The sequence below is a fragment of the Grampus griseus genome (genome assembly GCF_964374135.1).
Source record: "Grampus griseus genome assembly, chromosome: 2".
NCBI classification, from domain to species: Eukaryota; Metazoa; Chordata; class Mammalia; order Artiodactyla; family Delphinidae; genus Grampus; species Grampus griseus.
Genome location: NC_139018.1, coordinates 120,706,499 through 120,733,886, shown reverse-complemented (window position 1 = coordinate 120,733,886; position 27,388 = coordinate 120,706,499).

The window sequence follows — 27,388 nt, the reverse complement described above, 5'->3', positions numbered from 1 at the left end:
TACATATATCCCCATATCTCCTCCTTCTTGTGTCTCCTCCCACCCTCCCTATCCCACCCCTCTAGGTGGTCACAAAGCACCAAGCTAATCTCCCTGTGCTATGTGGCTGCTTCCCACAAGCTAGCTATTTTATATTTAGTAGTGTATATATGTCCATGGCACTCTCTCATTTCGTCCCAGCTTACCCTTCCCCCTCCCCGTGTCCTCAGGTCCATTTTCTATGTCTGTATCTTTATTCCTGTCCTGCACCTAGGTTCTTCAGAACCTTTTTTTGTTTGTTTTTAGATTCCATATATATGTGTTAGCATACGGTATTTGTTTTTCTCTTTCTGACTTACTTCACTCTGTATGACAGACTCTAGGTCCATCCACCTCACTGCAAATAACTCAAGTTCGTTTCTTTTTATGGCTGAGTAATATTCCATTGTATATATGTGCCACATCTTCTTTATCCCAAGACTGCCTTTTGGGAGCATTGTGAAATTCACATTTTACAGCATGTGATTTAGGCTGCTAATGATGACCCAGGACCAGCCAGTTCGAGATTCTAGCCTCCCATGAACTACATGGATTTATCTTCTGAGAGTTTTATATCCTAAAGTACATGTGCAATAAGAGAAATTAAATTCATGTCCAAGATTCTCATCTGTGTTTATCTGAGAAGAAAGTGAGTTGAGATATTTTCTATCAGGTTTGGAGGCACTACCCTTCTGGAAGTACACTTTGGCTAACTTCATGTTCACCTGTTCTCTGCCACGAGATGTTGAAATCACAGATATGGTGACTATTGGAAGCAGGTTAGTAAGTCATTTTAATTCCTTTAGGATAAACGTATCCTCTCTGTTGGCAAGACTGGTTGGTGGGAATCTGCATTTTGATGATCACATATAGATTCACTATTTTGTTTAGAGTGAGGTACTGCTTTGTGTGTAGAGTGTTCTGAGTCTGAAGCCCATGGGGTGAGAGAAAGGTGGCCTCCACCCTAGGAGCCCAGGTTCGTGTGATTGGAGGGAGGTTGCTGATGTAGAGAGAGATGGGGAGAGAGCCCAGGAGTGGTGCTCTGTGGACACATTATTTTTTGTCTTTGAAACACGAGCTGGAGCATCCTTTGAACCAATGTTTTTCAACACTGAAATCCCACCCCCATCAGTCAAGCTTTTTGTTCTATTTCACTCTGTAGTTTGTATATGGAACAGCAGATGTTTTAGTTTTCCACACAGAAAATTTATAAAATTGAGTTTTGACCAGTCATAGTCCACGGAGACTTCGGCGGCTTCCATTTGGCCACCAGCCCTCCCTCTACCTTGAGGTTCTTTCTGTACCTGGATTTTTCCCGGGCTCGTGTTACTGTGTTGTCTTAAAGATTTGCCCCCTTGATTCCAATGGGCCTGCTCTTCCTTTCTGAGTGATTCCACTGCACCAGCCAGCACGGTCATGAGCGGTGCCCCTCATGGGGCTCCTGGCCTCCGGAATTGAAGATGAAGGCTCTGCTGACTCTGATTCCTCATCTCGCTCACGTTAGAAAGTCCAGGCAGCTGAAACAGTGTGCTTTTGAAAGGAGGTTTTCTGTGAGACTCTTTACAAGTAAAGAGGCTTGTCTGCTTCTTTGTGATGCTTGTATCCTGCCCATCGGGAGGCTGGAGGTGGGGGCACAGGCTGGCATTGGAATCCCAGTCCCTTGATGGGGCCTGATCCTCTTGGAGCCTCTTTTTTCTCATCTCTAAACTGCGTACACTGGTCAGGGTTCTTGTTTTCTTCATTGTTGTTTCTTTGTCTTTTTGTTGGCAAACAGCTGAAACTGGAAGAGCTGGGAAGCAGGTCTCTAGGGTTCCAAGGAGTTCCTATCACATCCAGCTGGTCTCAGGTGTGCTGGCCCGAGAGAGCGGTGCTGGGGGAGCCCAGGCCTGTCTCCCCTGCACATTTCTCCACCTCACACATTCTCCTCTATTTCTCTCTGTGTGACTGTCATTCTCTCTCCATGTGGACTGATTGATTCCCTCTTGAGTCCCCTCACCCACCTGGGGGCGGATGGCCACCAACAGCTCTCTCACTTCAAAAAGCTACCACCTACAACACCAAAAGCAGAAGCAACTAAATAACAAAATAGATAAATTGCACCACATCAAAATTTAAAACTTTTGTGCTGCAAACAAGACCTTCAAGGCAGCAAAAAGACAACTCAAGGAATGAGTGAAGATGCTTGTAAAATTGTATCATCAAAGAACTCATATGCAGGACATATAAAGAATTCTTACAACTCAATAAAAAAGACAAATAATAGCCCAATAAAAAATAGACCAAAAAATTTGAGTAGACATTCCTCCAAAGATGATATATAAGTGGCACATGAAAAGATGCTCAACATGCAGTCATTAGGGAAATGCAAATCAAAACCGCATTGAGATACCACTTCACACGCACTAGGATGTCTAGAACCAAAAGAAAAAGATCAGCGTTGGTGTGGAGGTAGAGAGATTGAAACGATTGCACATGGCTAGTGGAAATATAAAATGCTGTAGCCTCTTTGAAAAACGGTTTGGCAGTTCCGCGAAAAGTTAAACAGAATTTCCATATGACACAGCACTTCCGCTCCTGAGTATCTATTGAAGAGAAGGGAAAACGTATGTCCCCACAAAGGCTTGTACGTGAATGTTCAGTAGTGTTTTTTATAATAACCAAAAAGTAGAACCAACCCAAATATCCATCAACTGATGAATAGATAAATAATATGTATTCTGGTCCACCATGGAATATTATGCAGAGTGGGATTCTGTTGTAAGAACATGGGGACCTTGTACCCCTGTACCACGAACCTGGTAAAGAGCTGAGTTAGAGGGAGCAGTGGGTGTCCCTGTGGGAAGATGATATTGTCTGCCTCATAGAGTGATGTCAGGATGAAGATAAATAACTGCCTGTGAATCGTTCAGTCCAGAGCCTGGCACACCGTACACGCCAGCTGCAGTGGTTCCATCAGTGTCACGCTACACCTGGAAAAATGAAATGTAGTGCACAAAACATGGTCACGTGATAAACTTAACCTCAAGGAATGTGAAGATAAGTCCAAGAATGAAAAGGATGTTTGGACTTCCTGAGTGGTGCAGTGGTTAAGAATCTGCCTGCCAATGCAGGGGACACGGGTTTGAGCCCTGGTCTGGGAAGATCCCACATGCAGCAGAGCAGCTAAGCCGGTGAGCCACAACTACTGAGCCTGCGCTCTAGAGCCCACAAGCCACAACTACCAAGCCCATGTGCCACAACTACTGAAGTCCAGCGCCTAGAGCCCGTGCTCCGCAGCAAGAGAAGCCACTGCCATGAGAAGCCCGCGCACGGCAAGGAAGAGTAGCCCCCGCTCGCCACGACTAGAGAGAGCCCGCGCAGCAACGAAGACCCAATGCAGCCAAAAATAAATTAATTAAATAAATAAATTAAAAAGAAAAGGATGTTAATTGATATGCTCAGTTGTCTGCTTGCATGAGAATCTTTACAGGTTTGTCTCTGTATTGTACTGTCATTACTTTCCATTGTTGCTTTCTGCGATATTAGGTATTAAGAGCTTGCCAACAGAAGCAAATAACCATATCATTTGAGGGGAGGAGGACAGGAGTGAGCTTTCTAAATGAGCTTTTGTGTCTGACACTCAGAGCAAGAGCTTTATTCAACCTCTCATCGTCTCTTCTGCCATGTGAACGATACCTACTTCACAGTGTCCGGGTGATGAGGACAGGAGAGAAGGGGAAACCTGTGTACTTAGAAGACAGTCATAAAGCTATAACTGCTGTGATAATAATTTCATTATCACAGCCTATGTAATATATATATAATATATGTACATACAGGCAGACCTCGTTTTATTGTACTTTGCTTTATGCACTTCTCAGATATTCAGTTTTTTTACAAATTGAAGATATGGGGCAATCTTTATACAATCAGTTGTTTCCTTTGCGTGAGGAGACTGTGTCAAGCACTTGGTGCTATTTTTCCAACAGCATTTGCTCACTTCTTGTCGCTGTGTCACATTTTGGTAATTCTCCCAAGATTTAAAGTTTTTTCGTTGTTATTATATTTATTATGATGATCTGTGACCAGTGATCATTTTTTTCTTTTGTTTAATTTAAGTATAGTTGATTTACAATATTATATTAGTTTCAGGTTTACAGCATAGTGATTCAGTATTTTTATAGATTATACTATAAAGTTGTTTTAAAATAGTGGCTACATTCCCTGTGCTGTACAATATATCCTTGTAGCTTATTTATTTTACAACATGGTAGTATGTACCTTCAAATCCCCTACCCTTGTCCTACTCCACCACCCCTCTCCCCACTGGTAACCGCTCCTTTGTTGTCTGTGAGTCTGATTCTGTTTTGTTATATTCATTCATTTGCATTATTTTTTAGATTCCACATATAAATGATAGCATATAATATTTCTCTTTCTCTGTTTGACTTACTCCACTCAGTATGATAACGTCTAGGTCCATCCATGTTGCTGCAAATGGCAAATTTTCAATCCTTTTTTATGGCTGAGTAATATTCCATTGTAGATACACACCACATTTTTATCCATTCATCTATTGATGGACAAACAGGTTACTTCCATATCTTCACTATTGTAAGTTGTGCTGCTATGAACGTTGAGATGCATGTATCTTTTCCAATTAGCGTCTTTGTTTTCTTTTGATATATACTCAGGAATGGAATTACTGGATCATATGGGAATTCTATTTTTAGTTTTTTGAGGAATCTCCATACTGTTTTCTGTATCAACTGCACCAGTTTACATTCCCACCCTCTCCAGCTTTTGTTATTTGTAGACTTTTTGATGATAGCCATTCTGACTGCTGTGAGGTGATATCTCATTGTTGTTTTGATTTTCATGTCTCTAATAATTAGTGATGTTGAGCATCTTTTCATGTGCCTGTTGACCATCTGTATGTCTTCTTTGGAGAAATGTCTATTCAGGTCTTCTACCTGTCTTTTGATTGAGTTGTTTGTTTGTTTGTTGTTTGTTTTGATGTTGAGCTGTATGACCTTTTCATATATTTTGGATATTAACCCCTTGTTGGTCACAGCATTTGCAAATATTTCCTCCCTTTCCATAGGTGTTTTCATTTTGTCAGTGGTTTCCTTTGCTGTGCAGAAGCTTTTAAGTTTAATAAGGTCCCATTTGTTTATTTTTGCTTCTGTTTCCTTTGCCGGAGGAGACAGATCCAAAACAATATTTCTATGGTTTATGTCAAAGAGTGTTCTGCCCATGTTTTTGTCTAGGAGTTTTGTGGCTTCCAGTCTTACATTTAGGTCTTTAATCCATTTTGAGCTTATTTTTGTATATGGTATGAGAAACTGTTCTAATTTAATTCTTTTACATGTAGCTGTTCAGTTTTCCCAGCATTTCCCCTTAATGAAGAGACAGTCTTTTCCCATTTTTATTCTTGTTTCCTTTGTCATAAATTAATTGATGATAAGTGCATGGGTTTATTTCTGGGCTCTCTGTTCTGTTTCATTGATCTATGTGTCTGGTTTTATGCCAGTACCATGCTGTTTCGATTACTTTAGCTATATAATATAGTCTGAAGTCAGAGAGCGTGATACTTGTGGCTTTGTCCTTTTTTTCTCAAGACTGCTTTGGCTGTTTGGGGTCTTTTGTGGTTCCATATAAGTTTTAGGATTATTTGTTCTAGTTCTGTGAAAAATGTCATGGGTATTTGGCTAGGGATTGCCTTAAATTTGTAGATTACTTTGGGTAGTGTGGACATCTTAACAATAGTAATTCTTGCAAATCATGAACACAGGATATCTTTCCATTTCTTTTATCGTCTTCAGTTTTCTTCATCAGTGTCCTGTAGTTTTCAGAGTATAGGTCTTTGGCCTCCATGGTTAAGTTTATTCCGAGGTATTTTATTCCTTTTGATGAAATTTTAAATGGACTTCTTCTTGCTTTCTCTTTCTGATAGTTCATTGTTAGGGTATAGAAAAGCAACAGATTTTAAAAAAATATTTATTTATTTTTGGCTGTGTTAGGTCTTTGTTGCTGTGCATGGGCTTTTCTCTAGTTGCAGCAAGCGGGAGCTACTCTTCATTGTAGTGCATGGGCTTCTCATTGCGGTGGCTTCTCTTGTTGAGGAGCATGGGCTCTAGGTGCCTGGGCTTCAGTAGTTATGGCTCACGAGCTCTAGACCGCTGGCTCAGTAGTTGTGGTGCATGGACTTAGCTGCTCCGCGGCATGTGGGATCTTGCCGAACCGGGGCTCGAACCCGTGTCCCCTGCATTGGCAGGCAGATTCTTAACCACTGTGCCACTAGAGAAGTCCCCAGATTTCTGTATATTAATCTTGTTTCCTGAAACTTTACTGAATTCATATATTAGTTCTCATAATTTTGGTGGAGATTTTGGGGTTTTTTCTAAATATACTATCATGTCAACAGCAAATAGTAACAGTGTTAACTTCTTCCCTTCCAATTTGGATACCTTTTATTTCTTTCCCTTGTCTGATTGCTGTGGCTAGGACTTCCAATACTACGTTAAACACATGTGGCAAGAGGGAACATCCTTATCTTGTTTCTGGTTTTAAAGGAAAAGCTTTCAGCTTTTTACCATTGAGTTTAATGTTAGCTGTGGGTTTGCCATAAATGGCCTTTATTATGTTGAGACATGTTCTCTCTATATTGACTTTGATGAGAGTTTTTATCATGAATGGATATTGAATTTTGTCATATACTTTTTCTGCAACTATTGAGATGGTCATGTGATTTTTATCCTTCCTTTTGTTAATGTAGTGTAGCACATCCATTGGTTTGCAGATACTGAACCATCCTGCATCTCTGGAATAAATTCTACTTCATCATGGTGTATGATGCTTTTTATATATTGTTGAACTTGGTTTGCTAATATTTTGTTGAGCATTTTTGCATCTATATTCATCAGAGATATTGGCCTGTAATTTTATTTTTTATAGTGTCTTTGTCTGGTTTTGGTATCGGGGTAATGATGGCCTCATAGAATGAATTTGGGAGTGTTCCTTCCTCTTCAATTTTTTGGAATAGTTTGAGAAGAATAGGTATTAGCTCTTCTCTATATGTTTGGTAGAATTCAACCTATGAAGCCATCCAGTCCTGGACTTTTGTTTGCAGGGAGTTTTTTTTTTTAAATTACTAATTCAATTTCACTACTAGTGGTTGATCTGTTCAGATTGTCTATTTCCTCCTGATTCAGTCTTGGAAGACTGTATGTTTCTAGAAATTTATTGATTTCTTCTATGTTGACCAATTTGTTGGTATTTAACTGTTCATAATATTCTCTTTTGATTTTTTGTATCTTTGAAATATTGGTTGTAATTTCTCCTTATTCTTGTTTTGTTTAGTTGAGGCCTCTCTCTTTTTTTGTTCTTAGTGAGCCTGGCTAAAGGCTTATCAATTTTGCTTATCTTTTCAAAAACAACTCTGGTTTGATCGATCTTTTCTATTGTTTGGGTTTTTTTGGTCTCTTTTATTTATTTCCTCTCAATCTTTATTATTTCCTTCTGCTGACTTTGGGGTTTGTTTGTTCTTCTTTATCTAATTCCTGTAGACGGTAGATTAAGTTGTTTAAGATTTTTCTTGTTTCTTGAGGTAGACCTATTTCACTCTAAATTCCCTCTTAGAACTGCTTTTGCTGCATCCCTTAGATTTTTGAAAGTTGTGTTTTTATTTTTATTTCTCTCAAGGTATTTTATGATTTTCTCTTTATTTCTTCATTCACCCATCTTTGGTAGCGTGTTGTTTAGTCTCTGTGTGTTTGTGTTTTTTCTGTTTTTTTACATGTAATTCATTTCTAGTTTCATACTGTTGTGGTTGGGAAAAATATTAGATATAGTTTCTATTCTCTTAACTTTGATGAGACTTGTTTAGTGGCTTACCATGTGATCTACCCTGGAGAACATTTCACATGCACTTGAAAAGAATGTATATTCTGCTATTTTTGTGTGGAATGGCCTGTAGATATCTATTAAGTCCAGCTGGTTTAATATGTCATTTAAAACCACTATTGCCTTATTGATTTTCTATGTGGATGATCTGTCCATTGATGTAGTGGAGTGTTAAAATCCCCTACTACTGTTGTATTGTCAATTTCTCCCTTTAATATATGTTAATATTTGCTTTATATATTTAGTTGCACCTATATTAGGTGCATATATGTTAACAAATGTTATATTCTCTTGTACTGATCCCTTTATCATTATATAATGCCCTTCTTTGTCTTTCGTTATAGACTTTGTTTTAAAGCCTACTTTGTCTTTTATTAGTATTGCTGCCGCAGCTTTCTTTTATTTCCATTGGCATGAAATATCTTTTTCCATTCCCTCACTTTCAGTCTGTGTGTGTCCTTAGCTCCGAAGTGAGTCCCTTGTAAGCAGCATATAGATGGGTCTTTTTTTTTAATCCAGTCAGCTACTGTGTGTCTTTTGATTGGAGCATTTAGTCCATTGATATTTAAAGTGATTAATGATAGGTATGTACTTATTGCCATTTTGTTACTTGCTTTCTGGTTGTTTTTGTAGTTCTTTTTTGTTCCTTCTCTTTTAGTTTCTTCCTTGTGGCTTGATGATTTTCTTTAGTGGTATATTTGTGCTCCATTCTCTCTATTTTGTGTGTATCTATTGTAGGTTTTTAAATTTGTGGTTACCATGGGGTTCAGATGTGTTGACTTATATATACTTGTTTTAAACTGATAGTCATTTAAGTTCAGACACATTCTAAAAGATCTGTATTTTGTACTCACACACACACACATTTTATGGTTTTGAAGTCATATTTTACATCTTCATGTTTATCTCTTACCTGTTTATTGTAGTTATAGTTGATTTTACAATTTTTGTCTTTTAATCTTAGTACTAGCTTATTTAAGTGGTTGATCCATAGCCTTTACTATATATTTGCCTTTACTAGTGGGATTTTGCCTTTCCTGTAAATTACTACTTTTTGTAGCCTTTCCTCTTCCACTTGGAGAAGACCCTTTAACACTTCTTTCAGGGTTGGTTTAGTATTTATGAAACTCTTAGTTTTTTGCTTGTCTGAGAAGTTCCTTATTTCTCCTTCAATTCAGAATGATAACCTTGCTGTATAGAGTATCCTAGGTTGCAGGATTTTCCCTTTCAGCATTTTAAATATATCATGCCAGCCCCTTCTGGTCCGCAGAATTTCTTCAGAAAAGTCAGAAAAAATAAACAAATAGCCTTGTGGGGTTTCCCTTGTATATGCCTCTTTGCTTCTTTCTTGCTGCCTTTAAAATTCTCTTTAACTTTTGCCATTTTAATTATGGTATGTCTTGGTCTGTTTGGATTCGTCTTGTTTGGGACTCTATTTCCTGTACCTGGATGTCTATTTCCTTCTTCAGCTTCAGGAAGTTTTTAGCCATAATTTGATCAAATACGTTTTTGAACACTTTCTCTCTTCTCCTTCTGGGACCCCTATAATGTGAATGTTTAGTACACTTGATGTTGTACGAGAGGTTTCTTAAAGCGTCCTCATTTTTAAAATTTGTTTTCCTTTTTGCTGCTCTGATCAGGTAATTTCCATTATACCATCTTCCAGATCACTTATGCATTCTTCTGTATCACCTAATCTGCTGTTAGTTTCTTCTAGTGTGTTTTTCATTTTAGTTATTGTATTCTTCAGCTCTGACTGATTCTTTTCTCTGTTTTCTAGTTCCTTGTTAAAATTCAAACTGTGTTCATCTATTCTTTACCCAAGTTCAGTTAGCATTTTTATTAATAATTCTTTGAACTCTTTATCTGGTAAATTATTAATCTCTATTTTATTAGTTGTTTTTTCAAGATATTTTTATTGTTCCTTCATTTGTAACAAATTCCTCTGTCTTCTCAGTTTGTTTAACTGTCTCTATTAAACTAGTTGAAACAGTCACCTGTCCTGGTCTTGAAGGGTGTCCTTGTATGGAAACGTCCTATGCAGTTCGTGTGTGTACAGTGGCTTTGGTGGGAGAGCTGGATCTGACGTGAGCATGGGTCACATCTTCCCCCAGGATGTGCTGGCAGCTATCACCATGGTGGGAGGTGGGGCTGGAGATGGAGGGGCTAGAGCCAGAGCCAAGTATGAACCGAACTACTCCTATGTTCAGTGACCATCATCACCCTGTTGGGGGCAGGGTGAAGAAGAGGAAAGGGCAGCTCAGTGGACTCATCTACCTGGTGTCAGACCCCAAGGCTGGGTGCCCAATATGTGGTTCCAGCTCCTCACTTCCCAGGCAGGATCCCTGAGCCCATGTAATCCCCCTCCTCTTCTATATCCCCTCCCACGGGTGCTTGTCCCGACCTGATCACTCACTTCCCTTCCTGCCCGACTCCATTTGGCTTGTTCTGTAGCCTTGGTTGTAGCAGAGTCTTCCTGCCAGGCTTCAGGTTGTTTTCAGTGGGAATGTTCCACATGTAGGTTTATTTTTGTTGTGTCCTCCTACTCTACCATCTTGATCTCAACCCCTGATCAGTGATCTTTGATGTGACTGTTGCAAAAAGATTACAACCTGCTGAAGGCTCAGATGATGATTAGCATTTTTAGCAATAAGGTATTTTAATTAAGGTATATACATTTTTTTAGACATAATGCTATTGTGTACTTAATAGACCACAGTATAGTGTAAACCTAACTTTTTTTTTTTTTTTTTTTTGCGGTACGCGGGCCTCTTACTGCTGTGGCCTCTCCCATTGCGGAGCACAAGCTCCAGATGCGCAGGCTCAGTAGTTTTGGCTCACGGACCTAGTTGCTCCGCGGCATGTGGGATCTTCCCAGACCAGGGCTCAAACCCGTGTCCCCGGCATTGGCAGGCAGATTCTTAATCATTGCGCCACCAGGGAAGCACCAGCGAGTTCTCTTCTGAGCTCATATTTCTTGTTTTACCTAATCAAACCCAGCAAACAGTGAACCCCACACCTGCTGGACCCTGAGCCCTCCACCTTTAGTAAGTACAAGATCTGCCCTCCAGGTGTTCCCTGGAAATGCTTTCAATGAATCTTTCCTCATCCTCCCAGCCTCAGATAAGAGTATCCTTCCTCTCCATCCAATCCCCGAGGCCAATCTACATAAGTTAATATTATTTACAACAGAAGCTCACTACTAGATACTCATTTCTGTGTCAGTCACCGTAAGCTCTGTTGTGCTTTGGTAACAAACAACTTCAGGATGGCAGTGGCTTATCGCTCACTCCCATTTCGGGTCCATCCTGGGTCAGCACGGGCCTCTGGGACCAAGACTGACAGAGAGGTCCCTGCAGAGAACGTTGCAGGGTGGGGCAGGGGCAGGGGCCGCATGGGAGCCATCCCTCCGGGAGGTGGCAGGACACCTCTGCCTGCTTCTTGTCAGCCAAAGCAAGGCCGTGGCTTTATTCCCCGGGGCAGGGCAGCCACTATCACCCCTCATCTGGAAGGAGGAAGGCCAGGCTGCTCCATTAGCAGCACCAGTAGTGACCACAATACCCTTTTGTTGAAATTCTCAGCTTCTGTTTTGCTCCTTAGAAACAGAGATGCAATGACCATCTTCTTGTGTTCATACCTCTGTTTGTGTTTGTCCTTTTATTTTCTAAGGATAAGTTTATAGGCATAGAATTACTGTGTTAAAATATTTGGTGTTAAGGCTGCTCCTGGCCTGCATGGTGTGTCTCTGTGTACAGATGGGAAGCTGGTGGGTGGGTTTGCCAGGTAGGTGGCACCTTGGGGTCAATGAGAAGGTGGGACCCTTTGCAGCCCAGGCCAGGGGTATGGTTTGGCTAGTGGCTGGTGGCTCAATTTCAGGATCCACTGGCCCCTGTCTCCTCAGAGGGTAAGGCAGTATACCAGCTTCTTAGCTGTGGAAAGGATTTGCCAAAAACCCAGAAAGTGCAGGTTGCCATTCAGAAGCAGTTCATGCTTTCAGAAACCACTCATGTGTCCTGACTTGCGAGGCCTCCAGGAGAACAAAAATCCTGGGTTTTTCAATGATCAGTAGAAGAAAGGGCCAGAGTAGAAACATTCATTGCACAGAATTCCTTCTAATCTATAAATGATATTGAGTTTCTGGATAGAGCATGACACAACAGAAAACCGTGACTGAAATTCACCAAGTCTCCTGGTGTTTGATGTCTCATTTGTGAAAGGGGACCTGTCTTCTTTAGAATTCCATTGTTTTATCAATCCCGGCTTCTCCAGACTTGTAGCAAAGTCTCCAGAGAGCTGTGGGTGGTGGGAAAATGAGCCAGAATGCTATGAAGGCAAAGAGGAAAAAATGTAATGGCTTAATTTGGAGGAAAAGCTCTGAACAGCAACCTGAGTGACCTTGAAATAGGTAGGGTTTGGAAACCCCCCAGGCCGAGGACCCAGGGAGACGCTGTCATAGACAGAAACCACAATTTTCATGGCCTCAGTCCGGACACACACCCAGGAGCTGATCGCTTTGTTATTTATTTCTGATCTGGGTTCCCGAGAATGCAGTTCTCCAATTTTATTGTCATTGTGAGCTCAACTAGAGAGGGCAGTTTGGGTTTTTTAAAATTTGTCTATTAGCTTGTCTTTTTAAATGTGTTGTCCCATGAGAGGTTCAGGTCCCCTTTCTAGTGCCCTCCGCTGAGTAGGTGGTGGGTGGGCCCTGCTGGCTGTCACCCACCCTGACTCCACGAGGATGGGGCCTTGTGTCCCCAGCTGTGGACCCCACTGTGTGCCTCTCAGCACCTGCCTTAGAACTTATTTGTTGTTTTAGTCTTTTACATTTCCCTGATACGCTGCGTTGTTGCTTTTTTTTTTTTTTAAGTACCTAAAGCAGTTATAACTCTAATATATATAAATTACATTCTGGCAGGACTGATGTTTGCCAAAGGATTTACTCTAGGATTCTTTCAAGTAGCAAGCATCTCAATGTACATTTAACACATGATTCTAATTTAAAAAATAAGTTTCCTTAATATAATAGTATCAATTGTAAAGGAAAAAAAAGAGCCTGGTATTTCAGACAACTTTTTTCCTTCTTCTCTTTTCTGGCCTTATGAGGAAAGAATAAAATACCTTCTTTGTGCCTTCCAAGAAAGGCAGCCTGGAATTGTATGTCTAGACCTGGGCCTGCCACCCCAGGTTTGATGTCCCCTTAGATTAATTTGATGAGTAGACATGTACATAGCACACTGCTTGAGGTCTTCTGACCCAAGGTGGGAAAGTAGCCGGAGCGCCCAAAGCAGCATCCTTGCCTCGGCGAGGAGCAGCTTCTGTCCTGGAGGCTGGCAGGGGCCCACACTGGAGCAGCCACCCCTGGCCTGTCACTTTCACCAGGGGGAGGAGCAGGGCTCAGGGCATAAGCCGCCACCTGCCCTGCAGTTTGGGAACGTGGGGAGGGACCGCTCTCCCTCAAGAGGCCCTGGTCCTGTTGGCAGAGAGACGGGCTGCAGATAAATGTCCACGTGAGAGGGGAAGCTTCCTGTTTGTTCATACTTCCCAGGTGCTTGCACGCATGTTGTGATACAGCTTGTGAGCAACCACCTATGGGAGTCTACGGAGGGGATGCTGTCAGCCTGTTTGCCCACCTCGTATCCTGGTGCTACTTGCAGAATGAAAGGAACCTACCAGGTTCCTTCCAAGATTGGCAGATCTAGTCTGTGGCTCTTCTCAAAATAAACTCCCACAGAATGTTCCACCCTCTCCTGGGCCTTGGTGGAAAGCCATCAGCAGAGGGGCCAAAAGCACTGGACGCCTGAAAAACCAGAATGTCAATTATCCGAGTGACCTCAAGCTGGTGCCTTGCTGTGTGTTCATCTATAAGAGAGAATGATTGTACATCACCCCGGCTGCCCTCCAGGGACGGCCGTGATGATTAGACGGAGGACAGATGTGAAGGGTCACCCACATTTGGGGCCAAGGAGGTCACAGGGGCAGGATGGTTGCACTGGGGGCCATCTGATTCATAGCTCTTTGTGAGGGGTTGTTACTTTGCCTGCTAAAGTTGGGTGCCTGTAAAGCACTGTGCCCATGGCCACAGCATCACAAATGTCCTGGCAAAGGGCGTTTGGAGGGACATTTCCACGTGGCATGGATTTGGGCGATTGCAAACCTAGATGCAGCATCCTGGGGCCCTGGGAGGCAGGGGCAAGGCTGGGAATTCTTGTTCATGCCTCTGATGAGGGACCAGGGACAAATGCTGAGGAAGGCCGACTGCCTCCTTTGCAGCCTCTGGGACTCCAGAGCCAGGGCAGGTGGCCCCGAGTGTGCGAAAGGTCACTCCCTTCTTGGCAAGGCAGGTTGGTCACTCAGAGCTGTCGTGTCACAAATACTTGGCCAATGTGTACACGGATTCATACCCGTGCACATATTAACCAGTCAGGAAACATGGAACTTAAGCACAACTTTTTAAATTCCATTTTCTTAAATGTTAAGATTCATCTTTATATCTTAGTGTTGCTGAAGTTAGGACGTGCCAGGTGGTCAGGGTCACACCACGACCAGGGTGGGCAGGCTTTCCAGCTTTCCAGGCTTGTGGCACCCAGCAGGGCTGCGTTCCAGGCCTGGGTGGTGGGGCGGGCCTGGGGGATGGTTTCTGCCACATGAGTTATCTGAGTGGGAGTGATGTGTGTCACTTACAGGCTGTTTGCATGAAGGCGTGTGACCCTTCAGAGCTGTCCTGCCCTCTGCTTGATGATGAGCAGCGTTGGGGGTGGAGGGCTGCCCCATCAGCCTGTGGCCCAGAATGGGGAGAGGTCCTAGGGCACAGCCCAGCTGACCCATCGTGACTGTGCAGCATGGGCTGGAAATAAACCATGGTGGGTGTGAGCTGCCAGCGTACTGGCTGGAACTGATGCTCTCACTGCTTTTTTCTTTCTTTCTTTTTTTCTCTACAAGCTGTTATCAGAAGGATCCTGTGTCTTAGAACCAAGACAATATGATAATTTCTCTGGTCACTTTCCAGCTTTCCTGGTTAAGGAATCTTCAGGCATTCTCAACAAAACAGGAATGAAGCCACTTGCCTGCAGAGGCAGGAACTGGGCGTGGACATTCCAGGAGATTCTTATTTACAGAAGCGTGTTGAAAACTAGAAAACTCTGTGAAATGGTGAACTAGAGATTTCCCCATTTATGTTTCATGATGCTAAAATAGGTTCCATTAAAAAATAAGGTGCTTGGCTTCAGTAAGTTTGGGAAATATTCTGTACACTCTCAATTTGTCCTTGAAGGTATGCAGTGCCCATTAGCGGATCAAAGACTCTGAGAAGGCCCACAGTTTAGTCAAGTAGAATCCAGTATTTTTCAAACTTGTTTGAAAAATGTCCTCCCCTACCCCAGCCCCACACATCTTTCAGGCCCAGTGTTTACAGGGAAGTTAGTACACGATATATGGAATTTGCTGAATCCTGGTGCAGTAGAATAGTGCTTCTTCCCCGTCTAAAAGCTGCAGGATGTGTCATAAAGGAAGTCATTATTATATAGTGCATATTATGACATAGTTACTTCCTTTTCTAGTCCTTTCTAAGCAGCAATTTCTTGAGCTCCACCTGTATACAAGGCTTCCTGTGCTGGCTGGTGTGTAGAACACTCCGTGTCTGGCCCAGGACCCTATGCGTCAGCATCAGCGTGAGGAGGGCACCCAGAAGCCCACAGGTCCTTGGCCCCCACCAGCACCCGCACAAATGGCTGTCTCGGCACCAGGCCTGGGAATCTGCATGGAGAACACATACCACGTGACTCTCAGGCTCCCCGACCTGTGAAAGACCCCGCACCAGATGCCTGGCTTCTGCCCTCTTGTCTGTCTGGGGCTGGGTTCTGGAAGTGGCTGGGAATGTCCTGGCCTCGAAGACCTAGCGTGGGGCCCTGAGGGAGCCATGTGATGAGTTAAGACCTCATGGCTGTGTTTGTGCACTTTAGAAGTGACTGCTAGACTTCTGCATTTCAGTGGAGGCCGTCACTTGTTAGGGCCAAGGTGCTGAGGATCAAGGGGAGAGTTCGCTAAGGTGGCCAGCAGGGGTCTGAGGGGTGGGCAGGGGGATGGGGGCCGGGTCCCTAGACAGGGCTGTGCTCACCATATATGTCAGTCCCATGAGGCTCGGTGCACCGTGGAGGGGTCTGACCTTCACACCTGCGGCCGGGTACCTGCTTGGTGATGTGATGGAGGGAGATGCTTGTGGGGACGGCAGGGGAGGGGGCTTCACAGCAGCTGGGCGGATTCTTCCCCGTGGGCACCTTTTCTTTCAGCCGTCGTGCGAGGGTTCTTGATGCTTCTGATGAGGCAGTTCTTCTGGAATTTGTTCAGGCTCAAAAGACAGAAATCAGTCCTTTAATCGAGGCCATGACATGGCTTCAGGGCCCGAGTTTTAACCGTCCCGTGAAGCCTCTCCCAAGGCTGCAGCTTCTTTCCTGCAGCAAGGACAGCTGGAAACGAGGAAGAACAATTTAACTTCTGCCCCCTTTTACGCTCAAATGACCTCACGATGGCTGAGGTGGCCCTTTGGAAGGTGCTGCCCTCAGCCGGCAGATGCTGTAACTGCCCAATTCTGCAGATCAGCATCATGGACACAGGGCCTCCGGGGAGAGGGCTGAAGCCCTAAAAGGGCCTCCCTGGTGACACGGTCAGCAGGAACATTCTGGTCCGATAGGGCATTGGGTCTGGTAATTCAGGGACACTTACAAAAATACGGAAGCTGGGATCCCACTCCTGGGGCATCTTTGTTAACGATCCCCAAGCGAGCCAGCCGTGCAGCTGGGGTGTGAGCCCGGGGATGGGACTGAGCGGGACTCAGGTCAGTGCTTCCGCCCTGAGAGGCTGGAGAGCAGGTCACAGGGACCCAGCATCTTCCTCTCCGCTCACTCCTCCTCCCAGGTCTCCTCGGGCCACCCTGCCTGGACAGGGCTCTGGCTAGAGAGAAACTGGCCCATCAGCACCCCAGCCCTGGGCCCCTGGCCCATCAGCACTCCCACCACGCAGCCTCTGGGCCCCGGTCCCAGCCCTCCTCCCCTCCCTGGCCGAGGCCACTCCTCTCCCCTGCCTGGGGGCTGGGCTCTCTTCTCTGCAGCACATGGGCCTGGCTGACATCTATGGGCCAAGTGTCCCCCAGCCCCGGGAGGGCCTCTCCAGCCGCCCGCCGGATGCTTTCACTTCCCATGCCAACATGTGTTCTCGTTTCCTGTCCCTCAAAGGACCAAAAGACATGTGTGCTCATGACACACACACAACATGTGCACACAAACCACAGTTTATGCTCATACATTTTATGAATGCTGCACACACCCACACACACCACATGTGTGCACGGCCACACACATGCAGTCACACATGCACACACCATGCACAAGTGCGCTCTTATACACACATGTGCATGCCCCTCCTGTACGGAAGAACCCAAGGAGGTGGCAGCTTGGTGCACTAAATGCCCTTGGTCCCTGTTGATGGGGGGAAAGGGCAGGGTGGCAAACCAGTCAGCGATGGCCAGTGAACTTCCCAGGCTCTCTCCAAGTCCCCTGAAATGCAGTGTGCAGTGGTCTGGGATGCAGTGTGATGGTCCAGGCTGGACCTCCTCCAGAGGCCCGGGTCGGGGGCTGTGCACAGCCATTGACCGCCCCATCTTGTCCATACAATTCCTCTCCTGCCACAAGCACTAGAGCTGGACCCCTCCTACCCCATTGTCGGTGGACACCTGCCAGCCCCACTCGCAAGCTGACTGCATGGTCACCTGTGTCCTGGTTCTCATCTGTCACCAGGGCCCTTGTGCTCCCACAGCACAAGGAGTGGAGTTTGGATTCTTGTTATTCCCACTGCCTCCTTCCCCCCACATAGACACACACAGCACACACGTTACCACATGTGTGCACACACCACATACACCACATGTACCACATGTCACACACACGCATCCCCCCACACCACATGACACACCATACACACCCCCCCACACGTATAGACGTCACATCAGTCACAAGGTCCTCGTGATTCATTTACTCACTCTATCCGCCTCTCTCCATCCATGCTGTCCTGGTTGCAGCCATCACCATCTCCCTCTGACCTGAAATACTATTATCTTTTCCACCAAGTGTCATTTAAATTGCTCTTAATGGTAGAGACTGAGACAGGAGGTTAAATCTGTGCACCCCTCCCCCTCTGCAGTGCCTGATCTGTGTATAATGCGTTTTTTACTTGCTCTGCCCCTCCCTCAACAGGACACCCTCGGACCTGGCTCTGGAGGTGTGCACATGCAAGGCCTCTCCATCCACGGGCATGTAGCATGGGCTGGCAGTCACGTGGTTTGAGCCTGATTGAATTTGGGGCTTTCTCATCAGAGGGAGCCCTGCCTTGCCCTGCTGGGTGTCCTTCAGGGTTCAGAGCCTCCTGGGCACAAATGTTGAGCTAGCCGACGCTGCAGAGCTGAGAGAGGCTGGTGTTCGTGAGCAATTCCAGAAGGGACCAAGTTAGTCCTTGGAGCACTGATCCTCCAAAGGTTAGTCCAGAACCATTGGAGATATGGCTCATTTTAGCAGCACTTAGAGGCTGCTGAAATTTCCAGTCGAGGTGGTGGTTGTATTAATCAGCTCAGGCTGCCCTAACAGAACTCCACAGACTAGGTAGCTTAAACAACAGACATCTGTTTCTCACAGCTCTGGAGGCTGGAAGTCCAAGATCAAGGCACTGGCACTCTGGTTTCTGGTGAGGCCATGCTCCTTGGTTGAAGATGGCCACCTTCTTGCTGTGTTTTAACCTGACCTCTTCTGTGCACGTACAGGGGAGAGAGAGAGAGAGAGAGAGATATGGTGTCTCTTCCTCTTCTTGGAAGGACACTGATCTTATCAGATCAGGGCCCCATCCTTAAGACCTCATTTAAGCTTAATTACCTCCCAAGGGTCCTATGTCTAAATACACTCACACTGGGGGTTAGGGCTTCAACAAATGAATTTGGAGCCACACTCTTCAGTCTGTAACAGTGGTGGAGTTTTCAGCTTGGCTCTGCTGCCTGCTCTGGCCTCCTTCAGCTGCCCTCCCTTGTCTCACGTGTACTCCTTGTGTAGGTAGCTCCCTGGAGCTCTATGTGTGAGCTCACAGACAGGCCAGTGTGCCATGTGGGGAGGGACACCCTCCCTGCCTCCTGGAATGGCCTCTCTCCTCAGCCACCTGATAAGCTGCACTGTCCTCCTCGACCTGGCTGCCGGGTGCTGATTCTACAGGAAGCCCTGGGGAGGGCCTGGCTGGCGTCACTTGGATTTACCACTTTACCTTTCAGAGTATGTGTTCTTATCTCAGGAATGGGGAGAAGACACTTGCCTGGTAACAAGATGTCAGTGGGTCCAGTTAGATAGGCTTTGTGGAAGTCTTCAGTAGATTAAACAATGATTATACACAGGAAGATAATTATTATGGCTGTTATCACTGAATTACTGGTGTGTGAAAATAAAATACCTTAGCCTGTGTATCAGGAATCTGTTCAGGTGTAAGTAACAGAAAACTGACCAGATAGTGGGTTGCTTCTCACACATAAGGAGGTTCCTAGCATTGGTTCAGAGGCTTTGGTTTGGTTTTTGGTCAACCCTTTGGTTGACGTCTCTGTAATTCTCCTGACCACCTGGCCACAAGGTGGCTGCTGAAGCACTAGCCATTATGTCCTAGTTCAAGGAAGGAGGAGGGGTCAGTGCCAGCTGTTTCTGATTTTTGTTGATCAGGATTAAAAAGATTTCCTGGAAATCTGCCAGATGGGTTTATATTTAGATTTTATTGGCCAGAGCTGGGTCACATGGCTACCACTGGCTTGGAGGAAGGCAGGGAAAGTGGGAAACAATGTTATCTCACGCTAACTGGCATTGGCTTGCACTCACCAAGATCTATCGCCTGAGCCAGGCATGTGAATGCACCACCACCACCCAAACTAGGTTCTGATGGTGAGACAGGAGGAGACTGGACTGGTGCTAGGTGGATGGCAAACTAAAGTAGTGTCTCTCATGGGATACACTTTACTGCCTAATAGCTGGAATTCAGAATTGCCAGTGATGGAAAGGTTACTAGATTCTCTGAAAGGGACTTTCCCCAGTGTATCTTACCTGGGCCGTGAATAGAAAACAGAGTCTGGGGGACTTGGAGTCAGGTGTGAATCTAACCTGGGGGAATGCAGATGTTGGGTCCTGACCCTGGTGTGTCCTCCAACCCCTCCCGCCCGCCATTGCCCTCCGCTCTCCTTGTGCCCATCTCCTTTCCCGCTGGCATCTGTCTTGCCCATCCCCCGCACCTCTCTGTGCCTTGGCTTCCTGTTGGCTTTGCTTTTCCATTCAGTCTCCACTTTGGTCAATTGTGCAGGAAGTTTAAAAAGGAAAGTCTCTTCAACAAGTGATGTGGGGAAAGCTGAACAACTACAGGTGAAACAATGAGATTAGAACACTCCCTCACACCACATGTAAAACTAAACTCAAAATGGATTAAAGACCTAAATGTAAGACCTGAAACCATAAAACTCCTAGAAGAGAACATAGGCAGAGCACTCTTTGACATAAATTGTAGCAGTATTTTCTTGGATCAGGCTCCTAAGGCAAAAGAAATAAAAGCAAAAATAAACAAATGGGACCTGATTAAACTTAAAAGGTTTTGCACAGCAAAGCTTTGACAAAATGAAAAGATCTGTGGAATGGGAGAAAATATTTGCAAATGATGTGACCAACAAGGGGTTAATATCCAAAATATATAAACAGCTCATACAACTCAATATCAAAAGAACAACTCAATCAAAAGATGGGCAGAAGGCCTTCCCTGGTGGCGCAGTGGTTGAGAGTCCGCCTGCTGATGCAGGGGACACGGGTTCGTGCCCCGGTCTAGGAAGATCCCACATGCCGCGGAGCGGCTGGGCCCGTGAGCCATGGCCACTGAGCCTGTGCGTCCGGAGCCTGTGCATCGCAACGGGAGAGGCCACAACAGTGAGAGGCCCACGTACTGCAAAAAGAAAAAAAAAAAAAGATGGGCAGAAGACCTGAGTAGACATTTCTCCAAAGAAGTCATACAGATGGCCAACAGGCACGTGAAAAGATGCTCAGTATCACTAATTATTAGAGAAATGCAAATCAGAACAACAATGAGATATCACCTCACACCTGTCAAAATGGCTCTCATCAAAAAGTCTACCAATAACAAATGTTGGAGAGGGTGTAAAGAAAAGGAAACCCTGTACACTACTGGTGGGAATGTAAATTGGTGCAGACACTATGGAAAACAGTATGGAGGTTCCTCAGAAAACTAAAAGTGGAACTACCATATGATCCAGTAGTCCCACTCCAGGTATATATGCAGAAAAAAACGAAAACAGTAATTCAAAAAGATACGTGCACCCCAATGTTCATAGGAGCACTATTTACAATAGCCAAGACATGGAAGCAACCAAAGTGCCCATCAACAGACTATTGGATAAAGAAGATGTGGTATATATGCACAGTGGAATACTCTTCAGCCATAAAAAAGAATGAAATGCTGCCATTTGCAGCAATGTGGATGGACCTAGAGGATATTATGCTTAGTGAAATAAGTCAGGCAGAGAGAGATAAATGCTGTATATCACTTATATGTGGCATCTAAAAAATAATACAAATGAATGTCTATGCAAAACAGTAACTGACTCACAGATATAAAAAACAAACTTGTGATTACCAAAGGAGAGGGGGAGGGGGGAGGGGCACGAAGGGGGTATGGGATTAAGAGATACAAACTACTATGTATAAAATAGATAAGCAGTAAGGATATATTGTATAGCATAGGGAGTTATAGCCCTTATCTTGTAATTATTTATAATCTGCAAAAATATTGAATCACTATGCTGTAAACCTGAAACTAATATAACATTGTAAATCAGCTGTTCTTCAGTAAAAAAATAAAGAAAGGCAGGGTTCTGTGCATGATTAAATATTGTAACAGGAAGCAGCCCTGGCAGGGTGGGACCCAGGAAGACCCGGGCCGGGCTCCCCTCATCAGGCGCCTGGTCTGTGCAGGCACTCAGCACTGCTTCCCTGCAGTCGTGAGGTGCAGGGCAGAAGCAGGTGTCTTTGGTTCATTCTTTTGTTGGCTCTCAGCCCATGTGAGTAGCCCTGTGTGCAGAGCCAGGCAAGGCCTTGGTTCAGGCTGTTCCATAGCCCAGAACACGAAGTAGATCCAACGTTGGGCTCTGGTGTCTCTAAAAAAGGAAAGGACCCCAGGGTCTCTTGCACTCGACTTCTAAACATGGAAAGTGAAGTCCTAGATACATGTGCACGGCCATCCCGAGGCAAAAAGGAGTGGGGTCGGGAAGGACAGCCTATGCTAGACTGTGGCCCAGGCACCTTCTGTTCTCAGAGCATCTGTTTTCTGAAAAGTTCTTCACAGCCCTGGATGTGCTCATCTAAACAGGGTGCATGTTGGGAGGTCCTGGCAGGTGTCACTGTGGATGCTTGACTGGATTTCAAGGCATGTTGGCTTCACCTTGGGGCCCGTGTAACAAGGAAGCAGAGTTTTGCTTAATAGGAAGGTTGCTTTGCTTGGAAAGTTTATCCTGGCACCTTGCTGATGGTTTGGCAATTGTCGGATCATGTTTTAATTGAAATTTTGTGAAGGATTTATGAGGTTTCTTTCCTTTTGGGTGGTAGCAAACTTTTATCGCCTCATATATAGGCATTTATTAGCTCGACTGTGGAACAAAATAGTATGTGTTTGGATTTTCTCTCTTCTGACCCTTAGTCCATTCAGGCAGCTGTAACCAAAATACCACAGACTGGGCAGCTTGTAAACCACAGAAATTTTATTCTCACAATTCTGGAGGCCAGAAGCCCGAGATCATGGCCCCAGTATGGTTGTGTTCTGGTGAGGACACTTACCCAGCTTGTAGACAGCCTCTTCTCCTTGCGTCCTCATGTGGTGGGAGGGGTGAGGGAGCTCTGGGGTCTTTTATAAGGACACTAATCCCATTCATAAGGGCTCCACCCTCATGAGACCTAAGTACCTCCCAAAGGCCCCAACTCCTAATACTATCATCTTTGGGGGTTAGGATTTCAACATAGTAATTTTGGGAGGAAACAGGCTGGGACCTGGGACCTTTTGCTGCAGTGCTGAAATGCTTGCACCTGGGCAAACATCTCCTCGAGCTACAAAATATAAAGAAACTATAATGGGCTAAAAATAACTGCATGTATGCACAGTTGGCACAAATTCTGGATAAGATACAAAGAGACCAGAAAACCCAACTGCCACCTCTGAAGAGCCAGGAGCAAAAGCAGGAGGTCAGGAGCAAAAGCAGGGTACTGCGCATGCCCCCTGCACACAACACAACACAGAGGGGTGGGCAGACCACCTAAGCCAACCCTCCAGCTGGACCCCTGGACACACCCCTACCCTCACTCGCTATAAGGAACCAACCAGCTCGCCCCTGTTGGGGAGTGAGCAAGCAAGGGAAGCTTGAAACTTGCTTGTTTTCACTCCCGGCTGCTGCAGCAGGGGCCCCGGTAAAGCCTTGCTGGAAATTCTTGTCTGGCCTCTGATCAATTTCTGTTAATTAAGGAGGCCAAGAACCCTGGTGGGTAACAGGGGGAGCATGAACATTCAGACCATAGCCCGCTCCTTCTCTATGTAAAAGTACCACATGCTTTGAGGTATCAGCTCTTCAAATGACAGATGAAAATGACACATATTATTAGTTTAAAAAAACTGTTTAAAAAGTGGCAATGATAGGCAGGAGAACTTTCTCTAGATCATTAAATATAAAAACAGCATCTCGGTAACAGAGGCTCTCGGAACTGGATGGTTTCCCCTCAGTTCTCGGGAGAGTTCCGGTAACGTGACATAGACCATGGAGGCGGGTGAGCAGCATCCCAGGAGGGTCCTGTCACTTCCTCTGATGTGCTGTTTGCTTGTTTGTTTTCTGCTCTGTGATTCCAGATCCATTGTACTCCTGTGAGACTGTGAGACTCTAATCAAATGTGGCACATCCATCACTAGGAGACTGGCTGCGGTGGGCTCTGCTCGCTCACAGCAGAGGGGCCGGCGTTGCTGGCTCACCTGTGGTGCCAGGCGGGCCTCACAGTCTCACTGGGCCACGGCGGGCCTCTCCAACGCGTTCTCCAGATCTGTCCAAATGGGAGCTGGGGCGCGTCCTCGTCAGCCCCCAAGTCATTTTAAGCCCAGACAAGAGATTGGATGTGTTTCTCCATTTTTTTGCTGCACCTTTTGGACCAAATTAGAGTGCAATTTGGAGACAGTCAGAAAAGTAATGCGTAAATGCTTAATAATAGGAACTTAGAATTAAAAACAGACATTAAGCACATTCACAAACCACAGTGACTTGTAGTAACTCACACAGGCATGGTCCCTTTCAGACACCTGTGTCTATGAGTGTGTGTGTGAATATGTGTGTATGTGCATGTGTATGTATGTGAGAGTGTGTATGAGTGTGAATATGTGTTTATGTAAGTGCTGTGTGAGTATGGGCATGTGTGTGTGTGAGAGTGTGTGCAGGTGTGTGAGTGCATGTGTATGTGCATGTGTGAGTGTGTATGTGCGTGTGTGTGCACACACTCGTTTCCCTGCTAGACCATGTTTCTAGGCTGATGACAGTGAAGAGCCCAGGAGGGTTCAGTGGTGGGAGGCCTGGTCTGCACCATAGCTACTGTGGGCAGGTTACTCATTCTCTCTGAGACCCCCTTGCCCCTGCGGAAGGGGGTGATGTCATTGACCGCCCCCAAGCCTGGGTGGGGATTAAATGAGGAAATGCTATAAAAAGACTAGTACACTGCCTGGCACATAGGAACTGGCAAATAAAGGACAATTGAATTGAATGGACCCAGAGGCTTACCGATGTCTACCAGCAAGAGAGGGGGACCTGGGGTTTGGCGGCACACACAGCCCAAGGCCAACCCCACTTCCTGGAAAGCGGGAGAGTCCAAATCCCATGGTGCTAGGCAGGGGTGTCCATGTGCTCCGTGGACCCCTGTCATCTGGTCTGTCAGGGTGGTAGGCTGTGTGCCTGGCTGGCTCCCCAGAGGCAGGGCTAGGATGGCAGCAACACTTTTCCAGTGGGAAACTCACTGCTCCTGATTTAGCATTTATACTGAATTGTAAGTACTCTGTGGTTACTTTTTAATTGATTATATAGTTTGATAAATCATCTCTCTTTTTAATAAAAGGGACTGATTTCTCTACATGATCCTGGGACACCAGGCACAGACGCTGGTACTGATGGGGAGACAGGTGGGTTTGAACCCAGAGCCGTCAGTGGTGACGGCGGGTGCCCTGTGGGCGCACAGCTCCTCACTGGGCTGCAAAGAGGTCTGACGAGAAGGCTGGAGTGCCAGTAAACATTTGAACAGGCCTTTTTAATCACAGAAGCCTTGAATACCTGCTGCAGTATATTCTACAGACTAAATTGAGCTTTGAATCATTTGCCGGTGGGTTTAAGAAGTTGGCTTGGATGGTCTTTTCTTAAATGCATTGCTGAAAGAATGACTTATTGACTCACAAGAAAATCTCTCCTGGTGCACATGTTTCTCTTTGAACTCACCAAGGGCACATCCATGAGGGGCCAGGGAAAGTTCCTGTCCAGAGAGGCACCAATTATTGCAAGAGGAGCTACGTGCTGCTGGGGTTGAATGAGACTCAGAGAATTGTGTTAACGTCAGCAAAGATCTTAAATGAACTCTTAGCAGAAAATGATCATAGTTCTCTAGACAGAATGAACCTCAGCGGATTTAGGGATTGGAAGCCAACAAGAGTTTTGCGTAAAGCAATTTACAGTTTTATGGCCATGATCACTATAGATTAGTTGGAATGCAGTTCCTGAACATGTAGAAAATCTCCAGATCGCTAAACTAATTTGGTATACTACCACATAGAAACCTTCTTAAAAGGTATTCTAAATAATATGGCATTTTGGCAATTTGGGGAAGCCAGAGAAAGCCTTGAAAATGTTCATCTTACTCCTCTGGCCTCTTCTCTTGCTTGGTAGCTGAGAGGTATTTTAATTAGTTTTGTATTCATTGATTGATGTGGGTAATTTTTGTTCACTTTCTTGGGTTTTGGAGGAGGGCGATCCTGAGAGACCCCAGGCTGTCCCTTAGCTGTCAGGCCCCCAGAGGAAGTCCACTGAGTGTGATATAATTAGGTCTTGGATTTTGCCAAATATGAGTCTGTTAGTTCCTGCCTGTGCCTCTGTCCTGCCTGTGCCTCTGACCTTTGGGTCAGTCACAGGCCTCCCTTTGGAGGCCGTGTTGCCACATTCCCCAGCCGTGTGCCTGTCCAGATGGAAGCCGTTAGCACCGCCCATTCTGGGGAGGAGAGAAGGGAGGACATGGACACGTGCTGAGTGCCGGCCAGCTGGGCGCCACCCCAAAACCCTTTCAGGCTCTTCCCCCACATAGGGCCCTGTGAGGTGGGCCGCATCCCCACCTTCAGGAGGACGCTGGGCCCTCGGGAGAGGCAGGAAGAGTCCAGATTGCCCTGTGCCAAGCCCCTGTTGGCCTGGCCTTCCAATGCAGGCCCACTACTGAGCTGCCCACTCTCTCCAGGTTACAGGGTGGCCTGCGTTCATCTGGCCTTTTCCAGTTCATTAAAAACCAGCTTTAAGGCTCCTTCTGCCCGTGGCAGCCTCAGGGCTGGTGGGGCCTCCAGGGGCTGCCCTCCTGCTTCCAACTAATCCTGAACCCCCATCCTCCCCAGGGGCTGGGGTCCAGCAGCTGTGGGCCTTCCAAGTAGTCTTGGGAAGCATTCCCTCCTCCAGCCTGGTTTAGGGGGAGGAAAAGGTCAAGGGCAGTTCCTGCCTGCCTGCAAGGAGCCTTCACACACAGCTGCTTTTCTGATGCCTGTCTACTTCCAAGGTCTCCCTACACGTGCTTGGGGTGATTGTATATTTCTCAAGCCCATTATTCCTTCAGCAGTCATTTTCTTTTTTTTGCGATACGCAGGCCTCTCACTGTTGTGGCCTCTCGCGTTGCAGAGCACAGGCTCTGGACGCGCAGGCTCAGGGGCCATGGCTCACGGGCCTAGCCTCTCTGCGGCATGTGGGATCTGCCCGGACCGGGGCACGAACCCGTGCCCCCTGCATTGGCAGGCGGACTCTCATGCGCCACCAGGGAAGCCCTCAGCAGTCACTTTTGTGCCTTTTGTGAGTGGTTCTCCTAGAATTCAAGAGAAATAGCCAGTCAGTGCTTAAACCAAAGGAGTCTGCACAGATATGGGGTTGACCTTCTCCCCAGGTAGGTTGGGTTGGCATGCCTTGTACTCACCCCTGGGTTTGTGTGTGTGTGTGTGTGTGTACACGTGCACACACAGGCACCATCCAGCCTGGGGGCAGTGTGCTCTGAGCCCCACCGTGATGGCTCCTCTGTAGGTGGGGGGTCCACCAGCTCTCTCTGGTCCAGCAGGTCCTCCACCCCAGCCTCACCCCAGGACCAGTGCAGTCCCTGGCAGACTGAGCTGGGTT